We start from the raw sequence: 18,019 nt of genomic DNA on the forward strand, positions 1-18,019 counted from the left end.
AGTACACCAATTCCTGTTACATAGTGAGAATGAGATAAATGGTGACTGGATGGGTGATGATTCTGATGAGGAGCCATGTGTTCTTGCGATGTCTTTAGAAGTAGATCAAGGAGGACCCTATGTGAAAGGCAAGGTTATGGGTCACAGAGTCTCATTTTTGGTCTAGGTTTAGACACAGGAGCAACATGCTCTACAGTGAGAAGTACAGAAGTTCCGAATTTACCCCTTTCAGGTCGAACAGTTCAGGCTGTGGGGGTAGCGAATCAGTTTTTGACAAACCCAATTACAGATCCAGTGAAAATTGAGATTTGCAATTTCTGGGGACTGCATAAGTTCGTAGGCTGTGATTCAAGCCCGGTATCCTTACTGGGAAGGGACTTAGGTGGTCATTCCGACCTGGGCGGTCTTTTCTCCAGACCGCCGAGGCCGGGGGAGACAGAATACCGCCATTGCCGGCGGTATTCATGCCTCCCTATTCCGACATTTCCGCTGGCCCAGCGGAAATGGCACATCAACATTGCCACCGGCTCGTAATAGAGCCGGCGGCAATGTTGATGTGCAGCGGGTGCAGTAGCACCCATCGCGCATTTCACTGCCCGAAATTCGGGCAGTGAAATGCGCGATGGGGCTATGCCTGGGGGCCCCTGCACTGCCCATGCCAAGTGCATGGGCAGTGCAGGGGCCCTCAGGGGCACCCCCAGTCCCCTTACCGCCAGCCTTTCACCCTTTCGCCAGTGTTTACCGCCACGGACAGGCTGGCGGTCGGGGACAGCACCGCTGCCCTGGGGATTATGCCCGCCAGGCAGAAGCCTGGCGGGAAAGTGGCGGGGCCGGCGGTATGACCGTGGCTTTTCCGCCACGGTCAGAATTGCTGGCGGAACACCGCCAGCCTGTTGGCGGTGTTACTGCCAACATACCACCGGCCGCCAGGGTCGTAATGACCCCCATACTGTGTAAGACAAAGTGCTTGATTACTTGTTCAACTGACAGAATTGAGATCCAGACAAATAGTGATGATGAGGAAGACCCAGAGCCCGAGTGTGAAACTTCAAATGAGGAGTACCCTTTGATTAAATTTTTCCCGATGTTCACAGTAAAAGAGCTTCATTCTGATTTGCAGGGAACGGTGCAAGAGAATGTGTGGGACTTGACAGGGAAAGAAGTGGGTTTAATCAAAAGAGTGGAGCCAATTAAGGTCACCTTAAATCCAAATGCAGTGTTTCTGCAGCTTCCCCAGTATATTATGATGCAAGAAGTACGGATGAAAGTGGCTCAGATAATTGCAGATTTTGTGAAGCAGGGAGTTTTGAAGGAAGTGTTAATCAGTCCGTGTAATTCACCGATAATGGGTTTGAAGAAACCATGTGGAAAAGTCCGAATTGTTCAAGATTTAAGAAAAATAAATGACATAGTGGTCAAGTGTTGTCCTGTAGTGCCCAACCCAGCTGTAATAATGTTTCAGATTCCATGTGATGCAGAGTGGTTCACAGTGGTTGATTTGTCACAAGCATTATTTTCTGTGCCTCTTCATGAGGATAGTCAATTTCTCTTCAGTTTCTAATTTCTAGCTCGAGTCTACTGCTGGTGTAGACTTCCCCAAGGGTACACGGAGTCACCATCCTTGTTTAATCAGATCTTGAAAAATAATTTGGAGTCACTAGAATTATCCAATCAACTCTGGTGCAGTACATTGATGACTTATTGATTGCATCAAGGACAAGGGACGAGTGTAAGTACGACTCGATTGCCCTATTGAATCATTTGGGAAAGTATGGACATAAAGTGTCACCATTCAAGTTGCAGTACTGTCAGAAGGTAGTGAAATATTTGGGTCATCAGATTGAGAAAGGGTCGAGGAAACATCCAGAGAAAGGATCACACAGATATTGCAGATGAACCCCCCGACTTCAGAGACAGATGTTAGGATGTTTCTGGGAATGGTGGGTTATTGTCGCCAATGGATTCCGAATTTTTCGGAAATCTCAAAACCATTGCAGAAGTTAACCCATAAGAATGTCACAGACTCCATAGCATTAGATGAAGATCAGATGAAAGCGTTCACTGAACTGAGAAAGAGTTTGTGCAGAGCTCCAGCGTTGGGTATGTCTGACTACACAAAGCCATTCACATTGTTTTGTCATGAGTGTGATGCATGTTCATTGTCTGTCTTGACGCAGGTCCATGGAGGTGCTCATCGCCCAGTAGCATATTTTTCAGCTACCTTGTACCTAGTTGCAGCAGACTTACCAGGTTGTTTGCGTGCAGTTGCTGGAGTTGGTCAGAGTCTTTCAGAGTGTGAAGGAGTAGTGATGGGATATCCCCTGACTGTAATGGTCCCTCACTTGATCAAGATTTTATTGACAAGGACAAAAACCCAATACTTGACTGGTGCTAGGTTGACTAGATATGAGATTAGCATTTTGGGTGCTACAAATGTGACACTGAAAAGATGTACAGTGCTGAACCTGGCAACTGTACTTCCAAATGATACTACGGAAATAGAGAAAGAGGAAGATGTTGAACATGATTGTCTCGAAGTAACTGAGTTGTGCACAAAACCAAGACCTGACATTAGAGATACCCGATTGAAAGAGAATGACCAAATTGTTTTTGTCGATGGTTCTTGTTTGAGAGACAGCACAGGGACACTGAGAGCAGGACACGCAGTATGCACAATTACAGGTACCTTACAAGCTTCCTGGATTCGAGGAGTATATTCTGGTCAGGTAGAGGAATTGGTTGCTTTTACTAGGGCGTGCCAAGTTTATGCTCGATTGAGAGCCACTATCTAGATGGATAGCCAATACAGATTCGGAATAGTTCATGATTTTGGTCAGTTGTGGTCGCAGAGAGGTTTTCTGGCCTCTACTGGATCACCAGTGAGAAATAGTGAGAGAATAAAGGAGTTTTTATATGCGATTCAACTGCCAGAAGAAATTGCTGTGGTGAAATGCAGTGCACCTCTAAAGTCACAGGACTACGTGTCCTTGGGAAATGAATATGTGGATCAAGTCGTAAGGTTTTGTGCATTGAACTGTATATCGTTCATGGACAAGTGGGAATTGTTATCTGAAGAAGGCACTACATTTATAAGCTTTTCATTAAAGGTGACCGATACATTAGAGGAGTTAAAAACCTTGCAGAGTAATGTCGACAAAGAAGAGAAAAGGTCATGGAGCAAAATTAAATGTGTTCAAAGACCGGATGAGCTGTGGGCCAGATAGTATTGCCAAATAGTCTGTTGTCTCAGATGGTGAGGTACTATGATGGTCAGACACACATTAAGATGGATGCCATGGTTCGTCTGTTCAAAATTGACTGGTTCAACCCCAAGTTTAGACAGGCACCTGAAGCAGTATGCCATCAATGTGTCATTTGTCAGCAATTAAATTTGGGGAATGAGACAGTGGTAAATTTGAGCCACATTGGAAGAGCAGGAAGTCCATTCAGCAGAATGCAATTGGATTTCATTGAGATGCCTGCATGTGGCAGTTTGTGATATGTTATGGTGATCATGTGCATTTTTAGTCACTGGATTGAAGCGTACCCTACACAGAGAAATGATGGCCTCACAGTAGCAAAATTGTTCCTAAGGGAACTGATACCACATTTCGGATTTCCGATCTCTTTAGATTCAGAAAGGGGAACTCACTTCAATAATGAAGTGATTAAACTGTTGTGTGCAGCATTGAATATTGAGCAGAAGTTGCATTGTAGCTACCGCCCTGAAGCATCAGGACTAGTGGAGCAGATGAATGGTACCTTGAAATCAAGAATTTGAAAAATGTGCGCAGCTACAAATCTGAAATGGCCAGATGCATTGCCCTTGGAGTTGATGTCAACACACCTGACAGGAAAACAGGATTGTTGCCCCACGAGATTCTTGTGGGCAGAGCAATGAGGTTGCCAGCAGTTCCAGCAAATGCACTTGTCAACAGTACAGATGATATGGTGTTGGGTTAATGCAAAGGTCTGGGTGATGTAGTCTGTTCTTTCTCTCAGCAGGTGGAGGCCACCACATTGCCACAGATCCACGATCCTGGACACAACCTGAGAGCTGGCGACTGGGTTGTTGTTCGAAAACATGTTCGCAAGACATGCTTGCAACCTCGTTGGAAGAGACCATACCAAGTGGTTCTAACAACTACGACTGCTGTGAAGTGTGCAGGGATCCCGAATTGGATTCACGTGAGTCACACGAAGAAAGTGGCATGTCCGCTGGATCATGAAGAAGCATTGTTGAGAGTACCAACAACTGTGAGACAAATTACAGCACCAGAACAAGAAAAAGAGAAAAGAAGAACTGAAGCTGAACCTGAGCTCATTGAAGATGGCTCTATCACCCCTGTGAGAGACAAAGGTGAAGATCTCCAGGAGGGTACTAAGGAACCTATCACAACTGAACAAGCAGGAGAGCCTATAACTGAGGGGGCCGTCCCAGAAGCAGACGATTCCAAGAGACAGAGAGAGCAAGTGCCAGACCCAGAAGGAGAAGGAGTTGAGGTGGATCAAAGTCAAAGTGGTCTGACTCCTCCTGAACCTGTTGCAGGTCCGTCAAGAGAAAACACCATAGAGAAAGAAAATGATTCAAGTTCAGTCCTGAAGAGAATTTTGACAGAAGGTACACGAATAGGAGGTACGTTGCCGAATTTACAAGTAGAGAAAATGAAAGAGGTAATAGTTGAACCAACAATAGAGGAAGAAGTAGATACTACCAGAAAGGAAGAATTAAGTGAAGGAGAGTTGAATGGTGATTGAAAGTTGAAAAGAAAAAGAATAGCAAGTCAAAGATACGCAGGTCCTGAATGGGCTTATGCAACTACAAATGAATGGCAGCAAGAGTTTATGTCTTTTTGTTTTGAAAGGGAAGTTCTGAGGCAATATTTTGAAGTGACTTGAAGAAGATTGATGAACTGAACTGTTGAAACAATTTGAAAAATATTTTAAAAAAAGAGACTGATGAAAGTAACCGGAAGAGACTGTTGTGTAGCCATTTTAGCTATAGCTCCACGTTATTTTAACACACTAGGCCAAGCCGCTGTGCACTCTAACCTAGATATATTTTATTCGGCTTTATTTTATTATTGTTGCAATAGCCACTTTTACGGTCTTGTTTTCTTTTCTGTTTATCTAACTGTTATTGCCTAGGCCAGCACTCTGTTCTCAAACAAGACATTCTTGCTCACTCTGTGCCTCTTCCAAGGCTACAGCAAAGTACATTGCCGGTGAACGTGGTATAAGTTTAGTCTCCCACATTCATAGAAAACACACAGCCTTACATAGGGACATTTTCTCAGAACATCAGCTGTTTTATTATAAAAACACTTCCCTGTCCCTTACACATTACAGGGAGATTCCAGCTAGAGAACCACAACTGTATGCTGATTGCCGAATGCTTTGCTACAGCTGTTTTGCAGACTTCAGGCCTTTGCTCAGGTATGGGGGATGATATCTTCCCAGTCGAACCTGAAGGGCAGAATTAGAGCTTAACACGCTGTGCTCTATCATAGCTGAGGTAGGAATTAGTCTATTGACTGTAGTGACAATATGCTAGCGTTATTCTTATGCTTCACTCTCCTTGTCACAATTTTAATATTGTCATGCTGTGTCGTCCTGGTTATTGCAGCTCACGCTTTGCTATCTAAGATGCAGTCGCTTCATTAAATCATTATTGAAACTAATGAGACCTGAGTGACCACGGCTTCCCGTAGGAACCAATTAGGTCATGTGCTCAGCTGCCCAGTCATCCCTGCCATCGGGTAGAGATGAGGCACTGCTAGTTAGCCAGAGCAAAACCCAGACTGGAGCGACAGGTGTCACCGGCAGTGGGTTAGACATAGTCTCCTACACCGCAGGTGATTCTGCCGCTCATAATCCAGTAGTCTCATTAGAATAATGAGAGCCTACGCAACAAGACATTGATAACCTGATTTGACTTTGAAACCTGATTTTGACAAAGCTCCGAACCAATTTTGACAAGGAGAAGGGTTCCTGGAAGTGAAACTGATCTGCTGAAAGAATTGTTTATTTTTTATTTTTGCTGCAAGTTTTCTAAGTTATTTCTACTTTCTGATTCTTTACAGATCATGGCTGATATAAATAAGCAAATCAGGGATATTAGGTGCTGTAAATATATGAGCATTGGTTTGGCAATGATGTGTGGGACTTTGTTTATAGTGTTGATTGTGGGTATGTCTGTTTTTGATGTGAAAGGAGCCAATGATACTTCTGCTTTTGAGAATACTACACTAACAGCTTTAGAAAGATTTAAGTTAGATGAGAAATATTTGTGCAAGGAGAACTTTCTTCCAATGTTTTCTATCGCTTATTGAGTGAATATGTAGAGACGATGGATGCAAAGGATTGTCTTGTGTGTACGCAGATTCCTTCATCAGTCGAGGAAGGAGTAATTTACCATGGTCTTCCACTAACATATGGGATAAGTTGTAGTCTGTTACTAACTAGATTCTATAATCAGGAGTACATCCAATATTTCTACTCCAATCACGACCTCGTGTTTTCGTTTGTTCCTATTATTAGGCATTTGAGTAGAGTAGCTAAGCATAATGACATAGAATTAGTTAGAGGATTCTTTGAACCTACACTAATGTTTGGGACAGCCTATGCTCATAAAAATAATCTCACATGCTTGCTTACACCTTTAGAGAAGATCTTCTTAGATCATACTGATGATAGAAGAAAGGCGCTGAAAGAGAAATTAGAAAAAGGCTTAGAGAAAAGGATGTACAAGAATGATTATGCTTATACTGCAATTAAAACGCAAGGGAAATTAGCTTTAGATGCATTACACATAGGGAAGCTTTGTGTATATAGGCCAAAGTCACGCACTTGAAGTGGATGGTAACTCATTCGCAAACGGGAAGGGGTCCCCATGGGACCCCTTCCCCTTTCTGAATGCAAACAAAAATATTTTTTCAGAGCCGGCAGGTATTTGTTCTATTTGCAGCTCGTTTTCCTTTAAGGAAAACGGGCTGCAAAAAGAAAAAAACAAACTGCTTTATTCAAAAGCAGTCACGGACATGGTGGTCTGCTGTCTCCAGCAGGCCACCATCCCCGTGAGTGCCTAGACTCGCTATGGGGTCGCAAACTGCGACCCACCTCATAAATATTGATGAGGTGGGTCTTTGTGACCCCATAGCGAGTCGCAGAAGGTGTCTGAGACACCTTTCAGCATACCAGTTTGCGAGTTGCAAATTGCGAGTCGGATGACTCGCAATTTGCAAGTCGCAAAATGGTTTCTACCTACATCTGGCCCTTACTTACTAATCTGACTAACGCGAGTAGTGAGTTGAAGGAGTTAAAAGAATCAGGTGCTTGGGAAAAGGCTTGTAATGAGTTTGCTTCAGTGGGAAATTGGCTTAGTAGTATTTGGAATGGGGTACTATTGAAAATCATACAGGGAATATTAATCATCATAGGTTGCGTATTATGAATAGGAAAGAATCTGTAAGGAAAATTCAAGGAGAAGACAAAATGTCGAAGAGATAGAATTGTGAAATTTTGGGTAGTAAATTTAGTGTGATGACACATGTAGTCATCAGAGGAGGGATTGCTGAAGCAGATGTCTTAATTAGAAATTATTAGTGAATCATTATGTATTTTGTTATAATGACTTAGGTAGAAAAATGAATAACGTAGGAGAATAATATGCATGTTTGAAATTGTGACCTCGAAGAATGGCCACCAGTGCTCACGAAGTGTATTAAATAATTATTAATCCATATGAAATATTGAAAATGTATTAAGAATAATGTAGTAATATGTCATATTAAGGGTTATGAAATATGTTCTAGCTTATTAATTGTAGGCCTTAACTCAGTGAGTGTCTTGGCCTGTGAAATATTAGAATTCATAGATTTGATAATTGGATATTATTGGGTAGAGTGATAACGTATGATTAATTAACCAATTGGAAATTGAGGGATGGTTTGGGGAACGTTGATATAACAATGTGAAGAGGAGACCTGACACAGATTTGAAGAGATTTAGGCATGCTGCTGTTGAGAAGAAGAGACACGAGATTCTGTCATTCGGCTCATACTCTCTGACTGAGAGCCTGATGGTTTGCTGATCGACTGATGACCTGAGGACGAAGACTGATTCTGCTTGCTGACCCATACCGTGGATAGATAGATATGAAAATGACTGATTTGCATTTTAATGCCTTTCTTTCTAGGATACTCCTGCGCTGGCTTAATACTTTCCTTTAGGTAGATGTTTTTCCAAATTTGTGTTCTAAATTGTTTTGCATGAAGCCCCACATGCTGATGCTAATCTGTGTTAGTTGAGGGTACTCACATGATGACTGATGCATTACAGAGACGAATGATTGATGAACTATCTTGCTAAACTCGATGGATATCATGGCTTTGCTGAATTGGGCATTACTAATGTTTTGTGTTGAAATATTAGAATGTCTTTAAATTCAAGCTCTGATTAGATCACGTCTTCTGCGACTAGCTCATTAACAAGCGTATTAAAATCTGTTTCAATCTGAGTTGATGAATTAAGATTCCTGATATAGTATTGTTAACGAAAGGGAAATAAACTTGCTAAAACTGCTGTTGAACTGGAAAGGAACAAATGTAGTGCACAAGACACTACCCATCCTTTTCTTGATGTTACAAATCTGAAAAGATCCAATACTCTTGCCTCTATCTTTTCAGTTGTTAACTTCCACAGCTCCAATTTAGCTTCACATTTTTCTTGGTATCTGTCTCACCCTCAACCCAATGTATTTTTCCCTTTCTCCTTTTTTCCACTGACCATTTCTATCCTACCATTCTGCTCCATCTCTTCTCCCCACTCACTCCTTTTGATCCTTGTTCTCTCTCTCTCCTGTCTCCATATCTCTGCTTCTGTACCTTTCCTTTCATCCCACCTCTATTATTTTTCCTCTTCTTTTTCTCTTCCTTCATTGCTCTCTCCTCATACTCTCTTAATTTCTTTCTCCATTATCTTCTTTCCTTGAATACCTTATACTACCATCTGTCTATCTCTCCCATCACATCAATTTTCTTTGTGTTTGTCTCTTCCTGTTCTCTTCGTATTGAGTTGTTCCCTCATTCTGTCCCTCTGTTCTTATTTCTTTCTTCTTTGTCTCTTCCTCTCTTTTAGCTCATTTTGTCGCTTGCATTCCCCTCACATCCCTCCCTCTTACCCACTCTTTCATTCCCTCATGCCTCGATTTCTCTCTATATGTATATTCGTCTAACACTTTGTCTACCTCATTTTGTCTCGTTCCAAATCCTACATTTGTGTTTCTTCATTCTGACTGCTCTCTCTTACTCTTCTATCAACCACTGTTTCCCTTCTCACCTTCTCCTTATACCTCTTTTCTTTTCCTCTATTCTGTCTTTCTGCTGTTCTTGGTGATTTCTGTACATATGAAATGCTCCTGACTCATAGTCCCACATTTGCCAAACTGTAATACAATTCAGCACACAACTAAAATTGCTGCACTGTGTTGTGTGACTTGGAGTGAGTAAGAAAGCACCATATCTATCCTTCTCTCTTCTTAGCCTTTGCGTACAATCAGGCTGCCTAGCGCCAAGCAAGCACCTTTGCGCCATAGTGCAAAGGTGTCTGTGTGAATGTAGCATGGGTTTTGTACTGGAAGGGTTCACTTCCAGTACAAAATATTATGCTTAGACTAACTTTAAAACTTTCCTCACTTCAGATGAGTACTGTACAATGAGCATACATGCAAAGTGGGAACAGTTATGAGAATTACAATAATTTCTCGTTTTTAACTCTTGCTTCGAAGTATCAATGCAGCTTTAATATTTAGTGCAAACCCTTGTCTACTATTGTTAGTAGATAGGCTTTTGCACCAAAAAACCTGGATGGTTGCATGGGAACACCCATGTACCACTCATGGAACCTCCCTTCCCTTGTCAAAGAGTAACCCAAAACAGCGCAGTCCATACTTTCAGGTAACTTTCCAGCACAACATGTTCTGCGCTGCAAAGTAAATCCAACAAAGTAAATTTTGCGACGTAAACCCAGCACAACAGATTTGTAAAGCTGTCTTCTATTGTGAAACGCTCTCTGTTATAGAAAATAGCCCTGACCAAAGTGGGCATTTGACATAGATGAAAAATACACACAAAAAGACTGTTTGAAATGTAAGTGTGGGCAAATAAATGTGTGCCTGTTTGAAAAAGAAGCCACTTTCAACCCTCTGTCTGTTCCTGTTCTGCTTTCATCCTGTTCTTTCCTCTGTTTATTCCCTTGTTTCCTTTCGACTTTCTTCCTCCTTTGCCTTTCTCACTTTTAGCTCATTTTGTCTCCTGCTTTCCACCCACATCCCTCTCTCTTACATGCTCTTTCATCACTCTCATGTCCGCATTTCTCTGATCTCTCTCTACTTCTATAACTCTTTGTCCACTTCTTTTTGTCTCTTTCCCTAGCCTTAATTTGCCTTTCTTCATTCTCACCATTATCCCTTACTCCATTTTTCTTGTCTCAAACACTATTTCTCCTCTCACCTTTGCCTCGCTCCTTTCCCTCTCTCTCTCTCTCTCTCTCTCTCTCTCTCTGTCTCTCTGCTGCTCATACTAATTCCTGTACATATAGGCTATTCATGACCTGTAGTGTTAAACACTCTCTGCTATAGCAAGTCAGTGTCTTCTTAAGGATTTTAAGAGTACTGGACAAGACATATTTTGGAGTCTCTGTTTGAAACAACTTTGAGGTTTATTACCCATGTTCAGCTAATTCAAGCCCACATGATGTCATTGGGCACAGAGAGACAGAGGCAGGTGTGGGCAGAGAGGAGAGAGACTGACCTACAGAATCAGACAGAGGTGTGTGAGAGAGAGAATGTTCACTTTCCCAGGAAGCCCTTTGTAAGGTGGGGCTCTGGGCCATTGCCCTCTTTGCCAATGCCATAAAATGTATACGGTTATAATAATTTGAAGTTGTTGCATAAATTATGTTTTAAAGGAATAAGTATAACTTTACAAATTATAATCTTTGCGTAGTTTAAGTTTGGTTGTATCTAAAGAATAAATAAAGTTATAGTGATTTGAAGTTAGTGCCGACATTGTACATTTAAGATACAACTATAACTTTAGAATTTCTATTGTTTGAGTAGTTTAAGTTGGGTTTTTATAGAACAAATAAATAAAGGTTCCCCAACTATAACTTATTGTGGACTTTTGTCTTTTTTCATTGAATTTCAATGATTATTTTATTTTTAACAAACATGTATTTCAGATCATACACTACAGTATTGGACGGTGGTGTGTCATTATGTGGAAAGTCGTACAGTACAGTGGAGGAGAGTGTCGTACAGTGGAGTGTCATAGAGTGTAGTGTAACAGAGTGGAGAGAAATGCAGTGCTACAGAGTTGATTATAGTGTGGTACACTGGAGGGCCATAGAGTTGAGTAAAGTGTCATACAGTGGAGTAGCGTCTTGTAAAGTACAGTGCTGTAGAGTGGAGTACAGTGTAGTGGCATAGCATAGACTGGGGTAAAGCGTTATAGAGTGAAGTGGCATGTTATATAGTGGAGTGGTATGATGTATCGTAGAGTGTAGGAAACTGTCGTAATGTGGTATGGCACAGAGCGGAGTACAGTGTTGTGGAGTAGAATAATGTAAGGTAGAGAGTGGTACAGTGGAGTGGCAAAGAGTGTTGTAGAGTTAAGTGGCATACAGTACGGTTGAGTGGAGTCACGTACAGTGGAGTAGAGTGGACTAGTGTATTATAGAGTGGAGTAAGTCATGGTACAGTGGAGTAGAGTGGACTAGTGTATTATAGAGTAGAGTGGAGTAAGTCATGTTGGAGCTGTGTAGAAGAAGTTGTATAGAGTCTCGTAGAGTGGAGTACAATGTGGTACAGTTGCATAGAGTGGAGTACAGTGTTGTACAGTGACGTAGACTGGAGTACATTGCTGTACAGTGGAGTAGCATACAGTGGAGTAGAATTTGGTAGAGTTGAGGATCGCAGAGTGGATTAGAGTGACATATAGTGGAGAGGCATAGACTGGAGAGTACAGTGTCGTACAGTGTTGTGTCATGCTGCAGAATGTTGTGGCATACAGTGTTGTGGCATACAGTGGAGTTGTGTGAAGTGGAGAGGCGCAGAGTGGAGAGACGCAGAGTGGAGTGGCGTGCAGTGGAACAGTGTCGAGTGGAGTGGCGTACACTGGAATAGCGTATAGTGGAGTGGTGTACAGTGGAACGGCATAGAGTGGAGTGACATACAGTAGTATAGCATAGAGCGGAGTGGTGTAGAATGGAGTGCGTCCAATGAAACAGAGTAAAGTGTAGTGGTGTATAATGGATTGACATGGAGTGGACTAGCTTAAATTGAGGTGCATATAGTGCAGAGCGTAGTCGAATGGTGTGATGTTAAGTGCCATATCATAGAGTAGAATAGCATACAGTGAAGTGTCGTATATTGGGGTAGCTAGTCTGGAGTGGCATACAAGGGAGTGGAAGACCATACAGTGGAGTGACAAAGAGTGGAACAGCATAGAGTGGAGTGGCATAGAGTGGAGTTATGTACAGTGGAATCGTGCAAAATGGAGGTGCAGGGAGTGGCGTGGAGTGACAAAGATTAGAAAGGGGTACAGTGGAAAACTGTAGAGTGGAGTAGTGTTCAGTGTAATAGCAAAAAATTGAGTGGTGTAGAATGGAGTGGCATATAGTAGATTAGCATACAGTGGAGAGCCGTACATTGGAGTGGAGTAGAGTCTATCTATCTATCTATCTATCTATCTATCTATCTATCTATCTATCTATCTATCTATCTATCTATCTATGCATTTGTATAGCGCACTTGTCACCCGTGAGGATATCCAGGCACTGTGAGCTGCAGAGCTCTAGTCAAAAAGACAGGTCTTGAGGCCTTTCCTGAACTCCTGGAGGGATGGGGCCTTTCTCAGGTAGGATGGAAGGCTGTTCCAGGCTTTGAATGCGATGAAGGAAAAAGTGTGGCCTCCGAGCATGCTGCCACAGATGTGGGGGTGACTGAGACAGTGAGGAAAGCTGAGCAAAGGTGTCTAGAGGGTTGACAGAAGTTCAGTCAGTGGTTTAGGCAGGTGGGTTGAGGTTGTGGAGGGCCTTTTATGCATCTGTCAGATTTCTGAATTGACAGTGTTTGTGCATAGGCATAGTGGAGATTCCTTAGGTGGGGGTAGAGGTGGGTTCTTCTATATAGGTTCAGGATGGGTTTGGTGCCGGAGTCGTTTTGTGAGGTGGGCTGGGATTACTGAGTAGAGAGTATTACTGTAATCAAGGTCTAGGATGACTCCCAGGTTCCTGGCAGCATTGAAGGGGGAGTAGAGTGGGGTGACATAGACTGGACTGACGTGCAGTGGACTGGGGCAGAGTGGAACAGCATAGAGCGGAATGGCGCAGGGTGGAGTTGCGTACAGTAGAATAGCATCTAGTGGACTGGCATACAGTGGAGTGGCGTACAATGGAAAGGCATAGAGTAGAGTGGGGTGCAGTGGAGGGGGTGCAAAGTGGAGTAGTATACAGTGGAGTGGCATACACTGGAGTAACGTAGCGTGGAGTGGCATACAGTGGAATAGCATGGAGTGGAATAGGATAGAGTGTAGTGGTGTACAGTTGAGTGGTGCAGTTTCGAGTGTTATACAGTGGAGTGGGGTAGAGCAGAATAGCATACAGTGGAGTGTTGTAGAGTGGAGTTGCATATAGTGGAATACTGCGAGAAAAGAGGAGTAAAGCAAAATAGCAAACAGTGGAATAGCATAGCATGGAAAAGCTTAGAGTGGAGTAGCGTAGAGTGTAGTGGTGTACAATTGAGTGGCATGGACTGAAGTGTTGTACAATGGAAAGGGGTAGGGTGTAACAGTAAACAGCGGAATGGGGTAAAGTGGAGTAGGAAAGACATAAAGTCACATACAGTGGAATAGCATAGAGAGGAGTGGCGTACATTGTAATTGAGTAAAGTCCAGTATCCTGCTGTGGAGTGGCATACATTGGAGTGACCTTGACTGGAGTGCCGTACAGTGGGGTGGTGTAAAGATTTGGGTGTATTATATGGTATGGCTGTGTAGCCTGACAGTGTAGTAGTTTGCAAAAACTGTCTTGGATCCAGTCAGGCTTGTTTTAACAACCTTAAGCTCAATCATGGGTAGCTTTAGCTTTCGAGGCTAATAGACTTGAACAAAAGAAGTTATTGTAAAGCATTTAACAGTGCCAAACAACGAAAAAGAATGCCACCCAACGTTAAATTAAAAGAACACAACATCAATTTATAAGAATAGATTATATTTAATATGAATTTTTAGAGTCCAACATCAGCAAAGTCCACTGGAGCGTTCTGGAAATATGAATTTTCAAAGGAATTATCACTTTCTAATTTACCCTCAAATAAGCATTGGTCAATTAAAAGTTTGAAAATTTTTCCAAAATTTGTAAAAATGAGTTTTGCTACTCCGCCCGGCTTGAGTGACCATATCCAAAAGGATGAAGTCTAGGGAGCTAGATACAAAGTAGGGTTCTAGCAACTCCAAGGGCAGTGGCTGTTCCAAGGGTAATTGCTTCTGGGTATCTGGTGACATGGTCCACTAACACCAAGATAAACCAATTGGTAGAGGCAGTGGGTAGGTCTAGGGGACAAACAAGGTGAATTCACACCCTCTAAATGGGTGTCCACCCACACCACAGGTAGTAATATAATGAGAGCCTTTGGTTTGCTGCCTGCTTTGCCACTGGCCTGACAGGTAACACAGGAACGACTTAGCTCCTTTACCTTTTCTGACATCTAAGGCTAGTGAAAGTGATTGATCAGGCTGTCTCAAGTCTTAGCCTGCCCCAGATTTCCAGCAAAGGGATGCCATGGGAGAAGTTAAGGAGAAATTCTGTGTACTGTTGGGGGCCAGCACTCTCATAGTTACCCCTGTTTGGGGTCCCTTGTCTTACTATACAGGATTCCCTCCTCCCTGTACACCATATTGGTCCAGCTGACTTGATTGCAACTTTTGGCAATCAAGGATTGGTCTCTTGGGGCCACCAACAGCAGTCAGTGATGAGTTCTCCGAAGTGGCTACCAACTTCAAGGTTTGGGCTTCTTCAGCTCTTTTGTCCCTGGAATTTGTTTCAGGGGATCAGCCAAATTATCATTGGAGTCACTGTTTTGATCTGGGGCATTACTTTTACCCAAACCAGGAGCCACAGGTCACAAGTTCCTAACTTTGCTAGCCCAAGGAACAGCAGGTGAAGTCCAGCAGACTTTGCAGCCTCTGTTTTTGTGGTCCAGAGGTCCAGTTAGGTAGGCCCATTCAGAGGTTAGCCAGGCTGAAGTGCCAGCCGGTAACCCTCTACTAGCAAATGGGGCTGCAAACTTTTCCACAGCAAAAAGACAATGCAGAGTTGTTGCTGCAATGAAATATATAAAAGTATTTGTCCTGCTAAATAATATACAGCTCCTTGCCATATGACTCTTCAGGCCTTCCTTAGGGGAGGCTTACATATATTGTTAAGGGAAGTGGTGGCTTTGGCATTCGTTTGAGTGGCAAGGTCGAACTAGCAATGTGACCACTGCTCTTCCGGTCAGCAGTGGCAGGCTGGGAGCTATCTTGTAGTTTGTCACACAATTATACCCTGGGTTCCATATACTAGGGAATTATAATTAAATCAGTACTTTCCAATTGGGAATAGCAAATTCAACATCCCCTTTTGTAGGGGGTTAGCATACTGGGACTGAGGTCTGGTGTACTCTCAGAGTCAAAAAACCATCAGTATCAGTTTAAAAATGTGGCGGTAAACATGCAAAAAGAGGCATTTTCTTACAGGTGGGTTAGAGGGGAATACCATACATAGAATGGAGTAGCGTACACTGAAGTGGCATACAGTGCGAGAGCATAGAGTCGAGTGGCTTAGATGGAATAGCATAGATTGAAGTAGTGTACAGTGGAGTGGCATACTATCGAGTGGTGTACAGTGGTATGGGTAGAGTAGTATAACAGAGTGGAGATTTACACAAAGTGGGGTTGTGTACAATGGAATTACGTATAGTGGATTGGCGTAGACTGGAGTAGTGCACAGTCGAGTGGTATACAGCGGAATAGGGTAGAGTGGAGTGGTATTAAGCGGAATAGCTTAGAGTCGTTGGCATATAGTCGAATATAGTCGAATAGCGTAGAGTGGGGTGGCATACAGTGGAATAGCATACAGTGGGGTGGCATAAATTGGAATAGCTTAGATTTCAGTATTGTAGAGTGCAGTGGGATACAGCAGAGAGGTGCAGATTGGATGGCGTACAGTGGAGTGGGGTAGACTGGAACAGTATACTGTGGAGTTGCATAGCGTGGAGTTGAGCACACTGGAATAGCATAAAGTGCAGTGGAGTAGAGTGGGGAGGTGTTGAGTGGAGAGTTGCACAGTGGAATAGCAAATAGTTCAGCGGCATACACAGAGTGGAGTGGTATTAACTGGAATAGCATTGAGTGGAGTGGTGTACAGGGGAATATTTTGTGGATTGGCATACAGTGGAGTGCGTAGAGTGTAATAGCCAAGAGTGGAATAGTGTACACTGGAGTAGCGTACAGTACAGTGGCATAGCCTGGAGTGGCATAGAGTGAACAGCACAGGGTGGCGTAGAGTAGAGTGGTGTGGAGTGATATTAAGTGTAGTGGCATACAGTGGAATAGCATATGGTAGAGTGGCGTAGAATGGAATGGCATACAGTGGACTGTTGTACAGTGGTGTGGTATACACTGGAACAGCATAGAGTGGAGCGTCATACATTGGAATATCGTACAGTTATGTGGTGTAAAATGTAGTGGCATAGAGTGGAGAGTGCTAGAGTGGAGTTGTCCAAAGTAGAATAGCATACAGCGGAGGGGTGTAGAGTGGAGTGGCATACAGCAGAGTAGCGTGAAGTAGAGTGGCATACAGTGGAATAGCATAGAGTGGAGTGCCATACAGTGGAGCAATGTAGAGTGGAGTGGCATACAGAGGTGTGGCATAAGGTGAAATAGCGTAGATGGAGTAGCGTAGAGTGTTGGGCCATACAATGGAGGGATGTAGACGGGAATGTCGTACAATGGAGTGGGTAAGAGTGCAATAGCATACAGTGGAGTGGAGAGGAGTTGTGTACAGTGGAATATTGCAGAGTGGAGCAGTGTACAGTGGCGAAGCCGAGAGTGGAGTGGTGTAAACTGGAGCTGGAGTTGTGTACAGTGGAATAGTTTAGAGTGGAGTGGTGTACAGTGGAGTGAAGAACAGTGTATAGCGTAAAGTGCAGTTGCCTATAGTGGATTGGCATACACTGGAGTGGCCTAGACTGGAGAGTTGTACAGTGGAGTGGGTTAGATTGGAATAGCATACAGTATAGTACAGTGCCATAGAGTGAAGTAGTGCACAGTGGAGTGGCATACAGTGCAAAAGCATAGAGTGGAAGGGCATACAGTGGAGTGGCAAAGACTGGCATAGATTAGAGTGGTGTACAGTGGAATAGCATGGGGTAGAGTGGAATAGCGTGTAATGAAGTGGTGCAGAGTGGAGTTGTGTACTGTAGAATAGCATAGAGCAGATTGGCGTACAGTGGAGGAGCACACAGTGGAATAGCACAGAGTGGAGCGGTGTAGAGTTGAATGGCATACAGTGAAATGGCAGAGAGAGGAATACATACAGTGGAGGTGGCATACAGTAGAATAGTATAGAGTGGAGTGGCGTAGAGTGGAGTGGTGTTGAATGGAGTGGCATACAGTGTAATAGTGTATTGTAGAGTGGCATACAGTGGTGTGGTGTTCAGTGGCATGGCATAGATTAAAGCAGCATACAGTGGAGCAGCATACAATGGAATAATTTACAGTGAAGGGGCATAGAGGGGGTGTGCTAGAGTAGGGTTGCATACAGTAGAATAGCATAGAGTGGAGTGGCATACATTAGAGTGACGTACAGTGCAAACGCGTAAAGTGCAGTAGTCTGTACATGGAGTGGCGTACATTGCAGTGGCCTATACTGGAGTGTTGTACAGTGGAGTGGATTAGAGTGGAATAGCATACAATAG

Source organism: Pleurodeles waltl, chromosome 7 (genome assembly GCF_031143425.1).
Source record: "Pleurodeles waltl isolate 20211129_DDA chromosome 7, aPleWal1.hap1.20221129, whole genome shotgun sequence".
Classification (NCBI taxonomy): Eukaryota; Metazoa; Chordata; class Amphibia; order Caudata; family Salamandridae; genus Pleurodeles; species Pleurodeles waltl.